Genomic DNA, 15,986 nt, shown 5'->3' with positions numbered 1-15,986 from the left:
AACATTGAGAGTGAATTCAGGAGGCTGATGAACGGTAAGTAAGCAGTAGGTTGCAGAAGGCCTGATGCAAATAAAATGACTTTTTGAGCAGCATGGTCAGGTTGCGTGCAATGGTTATCACGTCTTTCGAAAATCCCCCAAAATATTATTACGATATCATCGAGCGATGCTCAAGAAACGAGCCGACGCGAGAACGACGATGAAGTTGGTCGGTGCGCTTGGCGCGAGCGAGTGTCGGCCTGGCTGCCTGGCTTCAGTGTAAATAGCCGTTAAATAGCCTCTTCTGTCTGTATCTTTCTGCACGCAACATTCTGGTGGAGGTCAGCGATCCCCGTCCTCACCACGGAACTCAAAAGTGGTCGGCACACCGAGCTTGTCACCATGCCTCACGGTGACGCGCCCACCTCTGCAACGGCTTCGGCTTGTCCTACTGCTCCAATCGTCACGGTCACCCCACATCGCGACCCAGGTGTGTTCTCTGGCCTGGAGGGCCAGGATGTTGATGACTGAATCAAACTCTATGAACACGCCAGTGCTAATAACAGGTGGGACCCAACGATTATGCTCGCCAGTGTCATCTTTTATCTCGGCGGCACCCCACGCGTGTGGCGCCAAACCCATGACGACGAGATAACAAGTTGGAACAATTTCAAAGAGAAGCTACGGGAACTGTTCGGCGACCCCATTGGGCGCAAGGCTGCCGCGAGAAAGGCTCTTGCGTCTCGTGTTCAGTCATCTACGGAGCCGTACGTTTCCTACATCCTCGACGTTTTAGCTGTATGCCGCAAAGCTGACGATGCTATGTCTGAAGCCACAAAAGTGCCACATATTCGAAAAGGCATCGCCGACGACGCTTTCAATTTCCTTGTTTTCGGCAACGTCTCGACTATCAAAGCCATCATCAAAGAATGCCGTCGCCTCGAGCAAGCAAAGAGCCGCCGTATCACACACCACATCACGCGGCTACCCAACACTGCTGCTACGTCGACATGTGAGGGTCGACCACGTCAGACGACCACCTGTGACGACGTCACCCGTATTGTTCGCCGCGAACTTGAGGCCACCTGTTCGCCAGCTTTCTCCACGACGCCTCCCGATCCGCTAGCAACCACCATTGCGATGATCCATTCCGTCGTCCGACAGGAATTTGAGAACATGGGTCTGAACTCCGTGTGTTCCACGTCTCAACCCAGCGTTCCCCAGTTCTCTAGCGGCCCTCCTCGTCCTCGGCATCCTTTCCCGCCACATCTCGGCGCAACCCGTCCGATTGGCGTACCCCTGATGACCGGCCGATCTGCTTCCACTGCTGTCGCATCGGCCACGTCGCTCGTCACTGCTGCAACCGATGGCCACCACCTCCTCGGACATACACCGCCGCTTATTCCCGCACCTTTGGACATTCGGTTCCCTATACCACGCGCCATCAATTCACTGCCGCTGATGCTCCTGCTCCGAACCTTTAGTACAGCCGCTCGCCCTCACCTCGACGCCATCAGTCTCGTTCGCCCCAACCCCGTCGCTTCTCTCCGCCGCCTATCGCCTGCCGGATCCAGCCGGAAAACGAGGCACTGCAGCTTCTGGAGGTGAAGCTGCGTTGTCGACCCTGCCCTCAAATCTTCTGCTCACGTTACCCACAAACCGAAACCTTCTTGACGTTGACGTTGACGGCTATCCTGTCACGGCACTCATCAATACAGGAGCACATCTTTCAATTATGAGTGCTGCCTTCCGACGACGACTGAACAAGGTCCTCACCCCAGCGTCGGCACGCCTCGTCCGCGTTGTGGATGGCGGTACTGTGCCTGTCATCGGCATGTGTACGGCACGCGTCAGCATCGCCGTACACTCGTACACTCCTCTCCTTTTCACCGTAATTGCTCATTGCCCCCACGACCTCATTCTCGGCCTCGATTTTCTCTCCGCACATTCTGCTCTTATTGAATGCTCTTCCAGTACCCTTCGCCTTGAGTTGCCGATGCTCGCAGAACCTTCTGACGCACCCCATTGCCGCTTACGTCCCACCGGCTTCTTTCGCCTGCAGCCAAAGTCAATAGCCTACATTGAACTGTTGTCTTTCCCACCAGTTCCTGATGGCGAGTACCTCATCACTCCTCTGCCCGACATTCCAATAAGGTATGACGTTACAGTGTCTCACAATATACTTAATATTACTGGGAACCGCACTCGCATGCCTTTCTGTAACTTTAGATTGGCAAAGCAAATTCTACCGCAAGGTGATGGCCTTGCCACCGTTGATTGTCTCGGCGGCCAATACGTGGCAGCGTTATCGACCGATGGTTCTCGCGAGCTTAGCAGGCTCCTCGCGCCAGCCTCGGGTGCCTATCTCAATATAAAGAAAATGGTTGCGATGGACCTATCCTCGGCGCAGGCTGAAGAGCTTTGCCAAGTATTATCGTCCTACCGAGATATTTTCTGCATCGACGATCGCCCCTTTCGGCCAGACACTTGCGGTCAAGCATCGGATTCTTACTGGCGATGCTACGCCTATTCAACGACGACCGTATCGAGTTTCTGCGTCGAAACGCCGAGTAATTCAAAACGAAGTCAACAAAATGCTCGATAAGAACATCATTGAGCCTTCTTCGAGTCCCTGGGCGTCACCTATGGTGTTGGTTAAGAAGGACGGCACGTGGCGCTTCTGTGTAGACTACCGTCATCTGAACAACATTACTAAGAAGGACGTCTACCCGCTCCCACGTATAGACGACGCCCTTGACTGCCTGCACGGTTCCACCTATTTCTCTTCTATTGATCTTCGTTCTGGATACGGACAAATTGCTGTTGACGATATGGACCGAGAAAAAACCGCGTTCATCACACCTGATGGCCTATATAATAATTTAATGTAATGCCGTTTTGATTATGCAACGCCCCTGCCACCTTCGAGTGTATGATGAACTCCTTGCTCCAAGGTTTCAAATGGTCCACATGCCTCTGCTACCTCGACGACGTCATCGTCTTCTCGCCAACGTTCGACACTCACCTTGAACGTCTCACAATTATACTTGATGCATTTCGAAAGACGAAGCTGCAACTTAACTCGTCCAAATGTCGGTTTGGCCACCGGCAAATTACTCTTCTGGGCCATCTCGTTGACGCTTCCGGAGTACAGCCTGATCCCGACAAAACTCGCGCTGTCAGAGAGTTTCCGGTTCCGAAGACAGCCGCAGACGTTCGAAGTTTTGTAGTGCTATGCTCGTACTTTCGTCGTTTTATTCAAGATTTTGCGGCAATTGCTAGACCCCTCACTAATCTTTTGAAGAAAGGCGTACAATTCTCGTGGGGTACTGCAGAAGCCGCCGCCTTCTCTCGTCTCGTTACTCTTCTCTCCTCACCACCCATTTTCGCCCACTTCGGCCCTGATGCCCCTACAGAATTGCGTACAGATGCCAGCGGTCATGGCGTAGGTGCCGTCTTAGCCCAGCATCAGCGTGGCCAGGATCGCATTATTACTTATGCAAGCCACCTCCTCACACCATCGGAGCGCAACTATTCCATTAGGGAACGAGAATGCCTTTCTGTAGTCTGGGCGGTTGCGAAGTTCCGTCCTTACCTTTACGGTCGCCCTTTTTCCGTAGTCACTGACCATCATGCTCCTAAAAGATCCTACAGGCCGGCTTGGTCGATGGGCTTTGAGGCTACGAGAATTTTCATATTCCGTGGTGTACAAATCTGGCCGCCTGCACCAAGACGCTGACAGCTTGTCGCGTTACTCTGTTGACGACTCTGACTCCTCTAATATTGCCAGTGCTTCTTGCGTATTCTCTGTATCACAGCTGCTTCATTTCGCCGACGAGCCACGCCGTGACGCCTACATCAGAGCACTCATCGACCGTTTTGAGCACTCTCCGGCCGATGCTACTCCACGCCTCTTCGTCCTCCACGACGGTACTCTGTACCGTCGTAAACTTCATCCCGACGGCTCTGAGTTCCTGCTTGTAATACCTAAACACCTCTGCTCCACCGTTATAGAAGAGCTCCACGACGCACCAACGGCAGGACATCTCGGCGTATCTCGAATCTATGACCGTGTACGTCGCCGTTTTCTGTTTGTTTTTTTTTTGGCTGGGTCTTGCCCGTTCCGTACGACGTTACGTGGCCGCTTGTGAAGTTTGCCAACGACGAAAGAAGCCTTCCCAGCTCCCCGCTGGTTACCTGCAGCCGCTCGACATTCCTGCCGAGCCCTTTCATCCTGTCGGCTTAGACCCTCTAGGCCCATTTCCGAAATCTACATCAGGGAACAAGTGGGTTGCAGTCGCTGTGGACTACGCGACCCGCTACGCAGTAACCCGTGCTCTTCCGACCAATTGCGCAACTGACGCTGCGGACTTCCTCCTACACTCTAAAAACTAAAAAGGGTATCGCAGGAGTGAAGCTGCCGGTTCACTCTTCAAAGCGTTGTTTTACTCTCGCAAAATGTCGAGGAGAGTGAAATGCATTGTTCACTCTGTCACCAAGGAGAGAGTGAAATGTGCTTTTCACTCTCCCCTTCAGAGAGAGAGAGTGAAAAGACTCTTGCGACATTAGAAAAGGGAGACTCTTGCGGCAATAGAAAACAAAACGTAGCGTAATCTTCTGCTTCAACTGTAGGTGGCTGGCCCCGAACATGGCAATGTATCATTCATGCACGCTGAGCAAAGAACACATCGTTTTGCTTCTAAGAGAACAGGCCGCCGCAGTTCAAAGGAACGCGTAGCGAGCGCTCTACTTTTTCACTCGGAGTGGCTCCACCGCGCGCGCGCGTGCTCAAGATCGCGGAACAACACAGCACTGGAGAAAGGTGATCCTCCCAGCGAGCAAAGGCCAGCCGAGGGAGATCGTGTGTCAGCCATCTCGCTTCGCCACGAAAACACGACAGTCGTTCGTCATGCCTTGGATATAACAACAAATCCTCCACGGTAAGTGAATTCTAACTTAGGTACACATTCTCCGTATATGTCATGCTATCGCCAGGAAGTCGTCGCTGCGCTTCGCCGACGCGATTGACAAAGGACTAGGCGTACGCGCTGTCTCTCGATGTCAATCGAAAAAGCCAGTCGTCGCGATAACTGCATGTGAGTTTATCACTTTGCCGTTGTCCGTAAGAGCTTTAAAAATCACAAACGCTGCCAGAACTATGGTATGTTCAATAAGACGCCAGGCGAGAGGACGCTTAAAATGGTTAGTTCACCAGCCCGTGATTCCGAGCCTATGCGGAGCGTGATTAGCGTGCGTTTTGTGTGCTTGAATTTATTCAGTTTGGCAGTGTACTGTGTACGGAACGCTGTTGAACTAAGGAATCACATAACAGAAGGCGTCATTTTGCTGGCAGCATGCTTTTTTTTTTATAAATAAACCGCGCGCTTGACGGTGTCTCGCGCAGGGGGAATCTGCGACCCCTGAATTTACGTGCAGCACCAGTGCTAGTTAGAAACTTTGCCGCAGGCATTCAGCTGCATGCTGCAAGAGGTCAGTTGGGCGCGTTATCTTGAACTTACTGAAAACGCATGAGGAATCCATGTGTTATGCTGAAAAAAAGTATAAACCCCATATAAGCGATCTTGCGCGCGGCAGCTACAAGCGACGCGACGGAGATGGCAGTCGCGTTCGCTCGTCGCCTACAAGTCGTACTCCGTGCGAGCGACGATTTTGAGCGACGCCTCCCCGGTGTTGCCGGCATGAGGGCTGCAGTCACGCGTGACGCGTGCTTTAGTAATTTACGTTGATGTATTTTACTCTAAAAAGTAGCATAAACTTTTTCCGGAGGTCTTGCAGTACGTTCTTATCCTTGCACGTATAAAAATTGAATCATTTGCTCGTTCCGCGCGACAATCGCTAGTATTTGAGCGATGTATGTACATCCAGTTCCGGCTTCGCGCTATTGGCTAGTCGCTCATAGCACTTCTGGGCGACGAGCGACGATTTCTAGATTTCCAGAACCGAGCCATCTGTTCAAGCGACGGCCCGTTTTGTCGCTCGAAGCCGTCGCTCGTCGCCGTCGCGCACTAAATCGCTCTCACAGTGTTTATCCCTAAGACAGAACTGTTTTTGCTCATGTTGAAATGGTGTGATTATAGGTCTGGTTTTGTCTCCTGTTGCGGTTTTCGTGCACGGTGCGAAACTGAAAGGATGCTTATGTCTACGAACTCGGTGAATTGTCGAGCAGCTAGTTACGCATCGGCATCGAATATAACGGCTGCTGTGTGGAATTACAATTGCAGGGGCGCTTTGCATACGCTTATTGTTTTGGACATGCCTGTGCATTTGCTAATATGAGTTGGCGTGTCAGAGTTATGTCATATGAACAGCTAAATCAGCCTTCCTCTGGGGGTTACAAGCGTAATGTGTGCATTTTGCTATAGCATGGCAGATCAAGATGTGTTTATCGCTTGAATATATTTAGTAGAGAAATAAAATATCAAAATAAAATGTTGCTTTAATTCCGTGTTACCAGTCTGTCGTACACAGAACAATAGGTTGGTGTAATAAACTAATAACTGCGGTTTAACTGCAACTTTTACATGCCTACAAGAATCTAAAGTGCTAGATTTCAAACTGCAGCAGTAGTCGGGTCTGTCAAAAATGAACTCCACTGCGCACCTCATGCATGAAATGAAGTTCATGCCTTTTAGTAAGCTTAGATGCAGGCCGCAGTGAACTTGTTAGTATTGAAATGTGGGTAAGCTTGCCATAACAAGCCTTGTTGCCCTTTTTTATAGGCACATCCATATATCCATTGAGCTGAAGGACAATATTTTCATCCCCACTGAGCATCATGTTTGCAGCTATAATCCTCAAATTATGGCTTCAGCAGTGGCACAACCAGGGATGGTGCGGGGGGGGGGGCACACTGGGCACGTGCTTAGGATGTGTCACAAGTGGTGTTTGCGATACACCAGACTCATGACAGACCTATGACGTCTGAAAATGACCAATATTCTATTCATTAGCAGGAGTATTCTAACATTCATGAAAAACAAGGATGAACTGTGGTTTATTTGTTTTTTTGCTTAAATCTAAAAATTGAAGTTAGTTTAGCAGTTGACTGTTGCAGTCATTTGGATGTTTTGCATGCATTTCACTAGGACGACTAAGAGCTAAGACTTTTTTATTGCCATGGCCTTGACTGTCTTGATGTTGTTTTGCACCATGCCCTTGTGTTGACTTTTGCATACGATATTTTTCAGGCACCCGCTTTATATAACGCAAGAAGGCAGCTGCAAGGACACGGGGATGTGAAAGAGCCAGTGCAGCGCGACTTCATGTAGTGCAGAGGAGCCAATGCCAAAAAATCAAAATACATTGGCATGTTATTTGGACAAGAAAACTAGTATGTGGGTATATTGGGTGTACCATTTGACCAAATGTCAATAAAATCAAGATACAGTATGTTACACGAAGATGAAAATTCTCACGTGCTCCAGGCAGTCATCTTAACATGGTATATTTATGTAATGTCTCTGATTGGAAAGTCAAATCAAGTATGCTCTCTGGAGACAAACACATAGCAGCAAGTGTCATTGAAAAGTTAAAAATGTGTTTTAAGAAAGCTGATTAGTTCTGAGAAGTGACTGCTTTTTGTCTTGCCTCTCAACAGATATATCCATGTGATAAAAAAATAGTGGTACAATGAAATTGCATATTTGCTTAGCGACATGAGACATACTTGCAATGAGCACGGTGCCTGCGTTTACTATAAAAAGCAACAGCCCATGCTTGGTTAGGTTAGGCCCACTACAACATGCAGGCATGGGTGATTGGCGCTTTTTTTATTTCTGTGTCGTGAGGTTTATTGACGTGCGTATAGGTGCAGTGGCACGCAGTATGGCTAGTACAAAAAAAAGGGGGGGGGGGCAGATATATGTAGCTCACTGTACACGACACAGGGCAAAGGAAATCCGTGTTCAGCAACTATGTTAAATGCCATGTACGTAAATTTTACAACGCTACTCGTTCGAAGCGCGCACAGGTGCATATTGAAGAAAAGTTTCCAGGGTAGATAATTTAGTTCGTAATTTACACTAATTTTGCTCTAACCACGAGACATAATAATTTGAATATACTGCACGGAAAAACCTAGAGCGAATTAAATTGTGTGTCAGCTTCGTGTGTATACATATAGTCTTTCCTATGCATCAGGTTTTTTGTGTAATGCATTAACAGTTGACAGCCTATCTTATGATGTGTACTCTGTTTACATTACAGTTGTTTATAAGTTTACTCGTTTGTTTTGCGACTGATGAAATGCCGGCATATATATATTTTCAGCATTTGACATAACCCTGTATGTTTTGCAGGGACAACCCAGGACGTGCATTTCTCAGCACCCAGTCAACTGCCAAAAGTGACTCAAACACAGGCCACCAGTAAGTGGACATCAGTTGCAATTTCACATTAGGCAGTTGGCGGCTGCCTTGTACGGAGGCCTTTTTTTTAATGAGATGGTGATGTCGTTCTAATGTACATTTTGACCACAAAGGTGCGATCATGTCTCACAGAGGCATATATGGTTGCTATTCTCTGCGAGGGACGTGTTCTCGTGTTCGTGAAGCATTTGTGTTTGGCAGTATTGTCGCCCAATGAGTCGGATATAAACACTAACTCGCCACTGCCGGCAAGTAGTTGCGAGAAACGCATTATGACGCTGTAAAGTTATTTCATTAATTCGAAGGAAAGTTTTGCAGCAGGAAAAAAGGTTGCTATTCCAGGTAAACATGTCTTTTTCTCACAGGTTATTTAGCCAAACTGTGGATGCATGAAATTCGTGACTTATGAATAGATTTTAATTTATTCTTTAGTAATGCTTCTAAAAGAGGCTAGAAATAGCATGTGACTACCTCTGCAATCAGCAGACCATACATTTACAGTCATAAGTGGCAGTTCCATGTAGTCTCGCACTTTATATAACCTTTCCTTTCAGCAACATTGGAACTGGTGGCTGCGTTTTCAGAAGAAGTGCACTTGACACTGTATATGTATGTGTGAATTCGGTTTTCTTTGTATGTGTCGGCTCACTGACAAACAGTGCAAAAATCTGTTGTACCATGAGCCTGGCGACGCCTTCTGCTGCTAGAAATGCGGCACTTCGTATTTTATAGTACTGCATGACATTTAAATCAAAGCTACCACATAAAATGATCAAGAAAACTAACCGCTGTTATAGCTGTTTTCCTCAAAGAACGCTTGTCCTTTATGGGCTGTGTTAATCTGAGCTCTCCACCGATGTTTCAGTAGTATTATCCCTTAGTGAGTGAGAGATTGGGGGCAATTAACCGTGTTAGTGTTTAAGTGGTGTCCTAATTATGTGCATTTGTTCCAACAAAGTTGTCTAGATTACTTTATTGTGTTGTGTAAAGCTTATGAAACCATCAGCAACTACTGAGTTGCTAACACGCATATGGATTTGTCACTATACAGGTGGAACTCGGCTGTACCACTGCAGTGCTGCGGAAATTGCCTTCACCAGCGGCTTTGCAACAGCTGTTTCGCAGCATGTCGGTACGTGTTAATTTATAATTATGTTGGGATGGGCTAGTATTATGGACCACTGCTACTCTGCATTGTGACAGATCCATATGATAAGGGATGTAATGGGCACAGCGAAAACCTTTGAATTTTTTACTATGGTACATAAACAGGCTCCCCTTTTCGTCACTGGAGCAAGAGAGAAGGGCATACAGGCACTCCTGAATGTACATATATTTCAAAACATGACACACACACACACACACACACACACACACACACACACACACACACACACACACACACACACACACACACACACACACACACACACACACACACACACACACACACACAATTAAGCTAAAGGCAGGGACGTTCCATCATTCATCTTGAATTGAATTGTGCAGCGCAAAAATACAACACAGACCACAGAGAAGCACACATGTTAACAGGTTTGATACGCACATTAGTTCAACAGATTTGATAGTTCAAGTGTGCTATTTTACACAAGGGGGAAGAGAAAGGAGAGAAAATCTGAAAAAAAAGTGGAGTGGAAAAAAAGGAATCCTGCCAAAAAGCATGACAAGCATCGCGCAGCCAGGATCACCAGCAGGACATCTAAAAAGCACTCTGACAAAATTACATACAGGACGACCTTACATATAGTTTGTTTCAATCAACTCAGATCACATGCAGCCATTACTGCAATCAAGTTGTTTTCTTATGTCATATGAGGGGATGATGTGGGCCCAAAAAACTGTTTAGAGCTGAAGGATTATGTTCCATTCTAGCCTCATTGCCTGCTTTTTTATCATATTGTTATCAGCTGCTTATGTTAGGGACAAAAAGTCTTACTTTTTGTCCCTAACATAAGCAGCTGATAACTGGTACGAACTGTTTCCCGATTCGCCATTCCACACATGTCTTTGTGACTATATGTACATGCAGATGATCCATAGTTGAAAAATATTCAGTACATTAGAATCTCATTACAAGATGCACTTGGTTGTAAGAGACATCTGAAAATGGTTTGGTTGGTTTTCCAAAGTTTGCCACGTTAACAATACTGTATACAAGAGACACCTTTGTTACTAAGGATGACTTTTTAAGTATTCATTACTTCGAAGGGACACAACCCAGACACATTCACTTTGTGCACCTTGTGTGCTCCGAAGGGCGTAAAGATCACGCAATCCTTACACAAGTCAATCGCGCATGTCTCTTTTAGCATGAACCAGAAAAGGAGGGCAACGAGGACAATGCAGGGCAGAAAGTGTCGGCAGTTGAAGCTGACGAGCGTCTAAGAGCACCTCAAAGGTACTGCGAGCAACAAGGCTTGCAAAGTGAAGTGTTTAAATTCCAGAAGTTGGGAAGGAAGCTAACACAATCTACAGTCACTAAAAAGCTGTGAATGTCTTCTTTAAAGGGCCCCTAAACCACCGAGGTTGAAATTTAGTTGCGGTGTTGCAGTTCTACACAATAAGGCAATGAACAGGTAGCCACGAGAATTTTTCGAAACGGTGCAGTAATAGTGGAGCTACGTGTGTTTCATTATCGAAAAGTAGTCCCCACTCATTTTACTCTTTCATCTGGTACACGCCATATGGACAGTATCGTCTTTTCCTTGCCTTGTACACCTCCAAATGTTACGGGACAGGCCAACACCAACGAGCTCTGTTGCTGCCGCGCTGGCCCGTCGTCCTGCGAGGGGTGGCGCTAATACAACGGAACTATATGGTGACTCGTGTTGAAGAGCCTCATAGGGAGACCCTTCTGTTGGTGTTTCTTTTCTTTGCCCCCATTGGCTGCCCACAATGGCATCGCGCGCAACGCGACGAGGAAGAAGGAGTGTGTGTATTTGCTTGCAGGCCTTGCCGGCAGTCGTACACTTTCGTTCGACCAATCGACAGCACCGGAAACTGGTGACATCATCAGAGACAGCCTGGTGACGTCAGGACAAACTGGGGCGTGCAGGATAGGTCCAGAGAGGCGCACGGGGTCATTTTCTTCATATTGTGGTGCTCCGGCAGTGCTACGCACTCTGGCATTTGGCTTCGTCGATTGTGACGGCATTCTGATTTCGATACGCGTGTTTACTTGAAATGTTCAAAAAATGTCGAGAAGTGGTTTAGGGGCCCTTTAAGCCACCCTGAGCCACCCTGACCCTGTTTTGATATATCCTTCAGATATATCAAAACATACTTTAGTGATGATGCATATTAATGTGATCTAGTCTGGCTCCTCAGCGTCTCAAAAGTTTTGGTTTCGAGAGACATGTTTCCCGTGCCTCTTGAATATCTTCTGATGAGGCTTTACTGTAATATACACAAACAATTGTGTAACTCCTCCTGCAAGTATTATTCATTAAGCCCGGTCACTTATGTGCAAAGCTTGTGGTTAAGTCTTGATGTCCGTACGTTTTAGAGCTATGTTTATTAATTCATGCTGTTCTTATTGGTTCTTCGATGCAGGAGGCAATGCCTACGAAATTATTGGCCCTGATCATGAGAGCCCTCAAGGGGCAAACAACATCTCTGTTGCAGAAGTGAGCCCGGTACCACTTGGAAGTTACCATGACAGATGACACGGCAGCAATAGATACAGAGACTGCCATGTCTACTGCAGCTGCAACAGTGTACAAGGCAAGCAGCAGCGCGTCAGCATCAGCAGCAGTGTCAGAAGGAACCACACCAGGCCTGGTAGAGCAACATGTGTGCTATCACTGACTTTTTTTGTAGTGGATACAACTCATTTGCTCAACATACAAAAGCTTTTCACCACGACTGTGAGCCAGTGTTATTGTGCAGCAAGTGCAAGACTAAGTTAGGTGTTATAACACAGTACAAGCATCACTTTAATATATGCAAATGCAAACATATTACAGTTGTTGCCTCCCCAGCCAGCCCACATAGTGACAACAATGTGGAACACATGGTGGGACACACCTCTCCCCCATTACAAGATAGTAGAGACTGTCAGTGTTGTTGCTAGATTGACTGGTCTTTGTAGGCAACTAGAATGACAACACAGGTGTCATAAGATTGTTGATGTTGTTGTTGAAGAGGTAAAAAACAAGTTTGATGCAGCTGAAGTGCCAAGTGATATTGAGCGAATCAAAAGCAACCACCTGAGAAAGCAACACTATTGAAATTTGGGTATCTATGTGCCGCCAACTCTGGTAAGAATGGCATAGGACAGAAGTGTGATGAAAATCACACAGACACTGCTGTTGCATCACTGGCCACAGTGAGCAGCGACTTGTAGGGCAAGAGAGTCAACTGAAACTAACATTATGATATAGTGTCATGCTCCCATGTGACCACTTTTCAAGTTATTTTGCAAGATACAGCTCAACCTCCAGAAACGAGACTGCAACTTGTCTGTAGAAAAGCTTTCACAAAAATTTATTCATAACACTATTAACATAGCAGTATCTTTTTTTTTTGTGTGTGTCGGTTCGAGGTTCCCGGCTGTCCATTAATGCAAAAATTGAGGAAAAAAAGAACATGTGTCGCACTTACACCTTTTTAACAAGTACGAGGGGGACAGAACTTTTCTAGTCATGCATCTTCATCATACTATCAAGTTTTTAAATGCCTTTTATAATTATTATTACCAGTTATATCTGAGTGCATTGTATGCATGTAGCAGGTGTAAAATCAGGTCAGTTGGATCAGATGCCTTATCTGCAAGCGAGCCCTATATTCAAGAAATTTGAATTAAAATAGTTACGTTAGAGACGCAGTCTTTCAGCACTTTATTGCCTGTGGTTTAAGCATTGCTCAATACTTTTGTGGGTGGCAATTTCAACCGACACAGCACTGCGCTTTGCCACAGTCACATTTGTCTTCAAAGCGGTGTTTACCATTTGTGTTGATCTGTTTGTGTATGCATAGAGCAAGTTTTTAATTTATATTTTTCTGCATTCTTGTGCTTGCACTAAGCTTGTATAAGGCAGTTACAAAATGTGCGTCACTATAACGAACTGTTCTGTTGAGCTTACACTTGCAAATAATCGTGTTCAGATGGCCGCACTTCTATGCGGGTGCACCGCTAGCTTTGTGTATGTTCTCATGTTTGTATAAAGCTTATATAAGCTAGTTAGAAAATGTATGTCACTAAGCATTGTGATATTCTTTAAAGAACTGCTTGGTTGGTTTTACACTTGTGAATTAGTATTGAGGCGGTGGTATTCCCATGTAAGCCCACTGCTAGCTTTCTGTGTCCTCACATGTTTGTTTCTACAAGGGAGTTTCTACAAGTTTCTACAAGGGAGTTACAGCATGTACGTCACTAAGCGCTGTGATATTTTTTTAAAGAACTGCTTTGTTGGTTTTACACCTGTGAGTAATAGTACTCGGGTGGCACTAGTCATGTGTAGGTACACAGGGACCATTTGTATACATTATGCTCATGTAAAGCAGTTACAAAGTGTATGTCACTAATTACTGTGATATTTGTTGAATTGCTGTGATGGTTTTACACATGTGAATAATAGTGGTCAGGACACAGTACTTGCGGTGTATAGTTGAATTTATACACTGCCAAGACATGGGCTGTATACGTACCAAAAGAAATGTATGTCATTATATTGTTGTGATTATTACTGTTTGGATTTTATTAAACTGTAATAAAATTGTTTCTTGTATCTATTGAGGTATGGCAATTTGTCATGCAACCAAACTGACGACCTGAACTTGTGCATACAAATAAACAGCTAATTTAAGAGTATACTGCTCATATTCTGCTAAACCAGTTTAACAAATCTTGTACTACAATGCTGGAAAAATGACAGAGCTGACTCGGATGTACAGAAAAGTTTCTGCACAGGCTGAAGGACTGCCCCACACTGGAGTTCGTAATGTTGCGTTTATTGGAGTAGAACAGAAAGTGCACTTCTATTGAAAATGCGACAGTCGGTGCAGAAACATAAGGCAGACGAGCGGATGTGGCACATTTTTTTCAGGGCCCTCCATGCCTACTACTGCATTTCTAGTCTTCCTGTGCTCTGCGTATAAGCCCCTGTTCAGTCAAGGTTTTTACTCCATGACAGTTGTTCTACTGGGTTCGTAGCAATATTGAAGAAAAAAATTCAATGGTTTTCAAGGACTTTCGAGGCCCCGACACAGTAACTTCAAGGACCTCGTGCAATGTGTGTAGTAGTTTGGACAGGCAATAACTTGTTCAAGAACACCGTTAACTTTAACGCAAACAAAAGAAAACAAAACAAATCGCATTTCAGTGATTTCAAACATTTGAAAGACTGCTAATTTGCCTTTCACCGCCCACCACTAAACGCACACAAGGAAGCATTTCAAGAAAGCGCTCAAAGTTTTTCTGCAATAGCACAATTAACTACTTGGACCTGCAACATTTGCAGTTTCAGAATACTGTTTGGTTTGACAGCGTATGTGATGTCATCTGTTGCCTCAGCTTTTTTCACCATCAAATAAGCAATAGTCATTTCTAATTTCTTTTTATTGTGTCTGTCGCTCTCAATTTACTCTTCACGGCTTCTCTTCGAATGCCTCAACTGTTGAGCTTCCTGCTTCTGCTCCTCCAAGCACATTTGTCGCCGGTTCCATGTGCATAAAACTGGTATCTGCAGCTCCTTTGTAATTTCAACTTTAAGGATGTCGCTTTCCTTCTATTACCTCCAGAGACAATTTTCTGTGATATGCGAAAGAGTGTCACAGAAGGGAAAAACAGCGCTTGGCAATGTCTGCTAAGTCTAGCCAAGTGTACAAGTTTAAGGACTTTCCAGTACTTCTAAAAATTCAAGGGTTTTCAATGCCTTGAAAATGGCATTTTAGAAATAAAGGATTTTCAAGGATCGCTACAAACCCTGGATTCTAGCACCTAAATAATTTTACAAGCTTATTTTGGCATGGAGTTAGGAAATTCATGCTTTCTAGCTAACGCTGCACTATCTCTGTACAGTGAAGCCACGAGAGCGCAACTATTTTGGAGTAAAGAAAAATACTGAAAGCTTTTAATACCACTCTTCTTTTTTTCTATGGAGCTTCGTATTGCCTAGTTAAGTTTACGAATGTGCCTGGTTTTGGCGGGCGTTTCTTCGACATTTTCTGGAAGAAGCAGATGTCTAGCCCCCGTATTCAGAAATGTATCTTAATACAAAGCTCATGCTTGACTTGATATAAACGACGCCTGGTGCGAACGTCCCCCAAGACGCTCACTGCCTTTCTTTTGGTGCGTTCACGACTTGCGTCGTTTAGATCAAGTCAAGCATGGGCTTCAAGTTATGATGCATTTCTGCATATGGGGGTAAGCGTGCACAATTCCGGGCAACGCACTGTGCCATTGACACCGAGAGAAAACGGGGAAAACAGAGTTAACCACTTATGCTCCTAAACTTTCGCGTACCTGTGGTGTGCGTGTATCGTGGAAGAAGAAACAGCGCAAACACAAGGACGAAAAAAAGCATCAACCACACCAGCGCTTCGTGGTGTGGCATGTTTTTGCGTCGTCCTTGTGTTGCGCTGTTTCTTCTAAAATGC

General features: G+C 45.7%; 1 long non-coding RNA gene across 1 annotated transcript; it reads left to right on the top strand.

Annotated features, from left to right (window-relative positions):
* Nucleotides 1–7,107: 7,107 nt before the first annotated feature.
* Nucleotides 7,108–14,122, top strand: LOC129387368 (uncharacterized). The gene is made up of 3 exons (XR_008614616.2): nt 7,108–8,366; nt 9,418–9,498; nt 11,940–14,122. It is a non-coding gene; the product is annotated as an uncharacterized lncRNA (long non-coding RNA).
* The last annotated feature ends 1,864 nt before the right edge of the window (nt 14,123–15,986 follow it).

The sequence above is a fragment of the Dermacentor andersoni genome, chromosome 2, assembly GCF_023375885.2.
Source record: "Dermacentor andersoni chromosome 2, qqDerAnde1_hic_scaffold, whole genome shotgun sequence".
NCBI classification, from domain to species: Eukaryota; Metazoa; Arthropoda; class Arachnida; order Ixodida; family Ixodidae; genus Dermacentor; species Dermacentor andersoni.
This window is presented reverse-complemented; position numbering and strand designations above follow the sequence as displayed.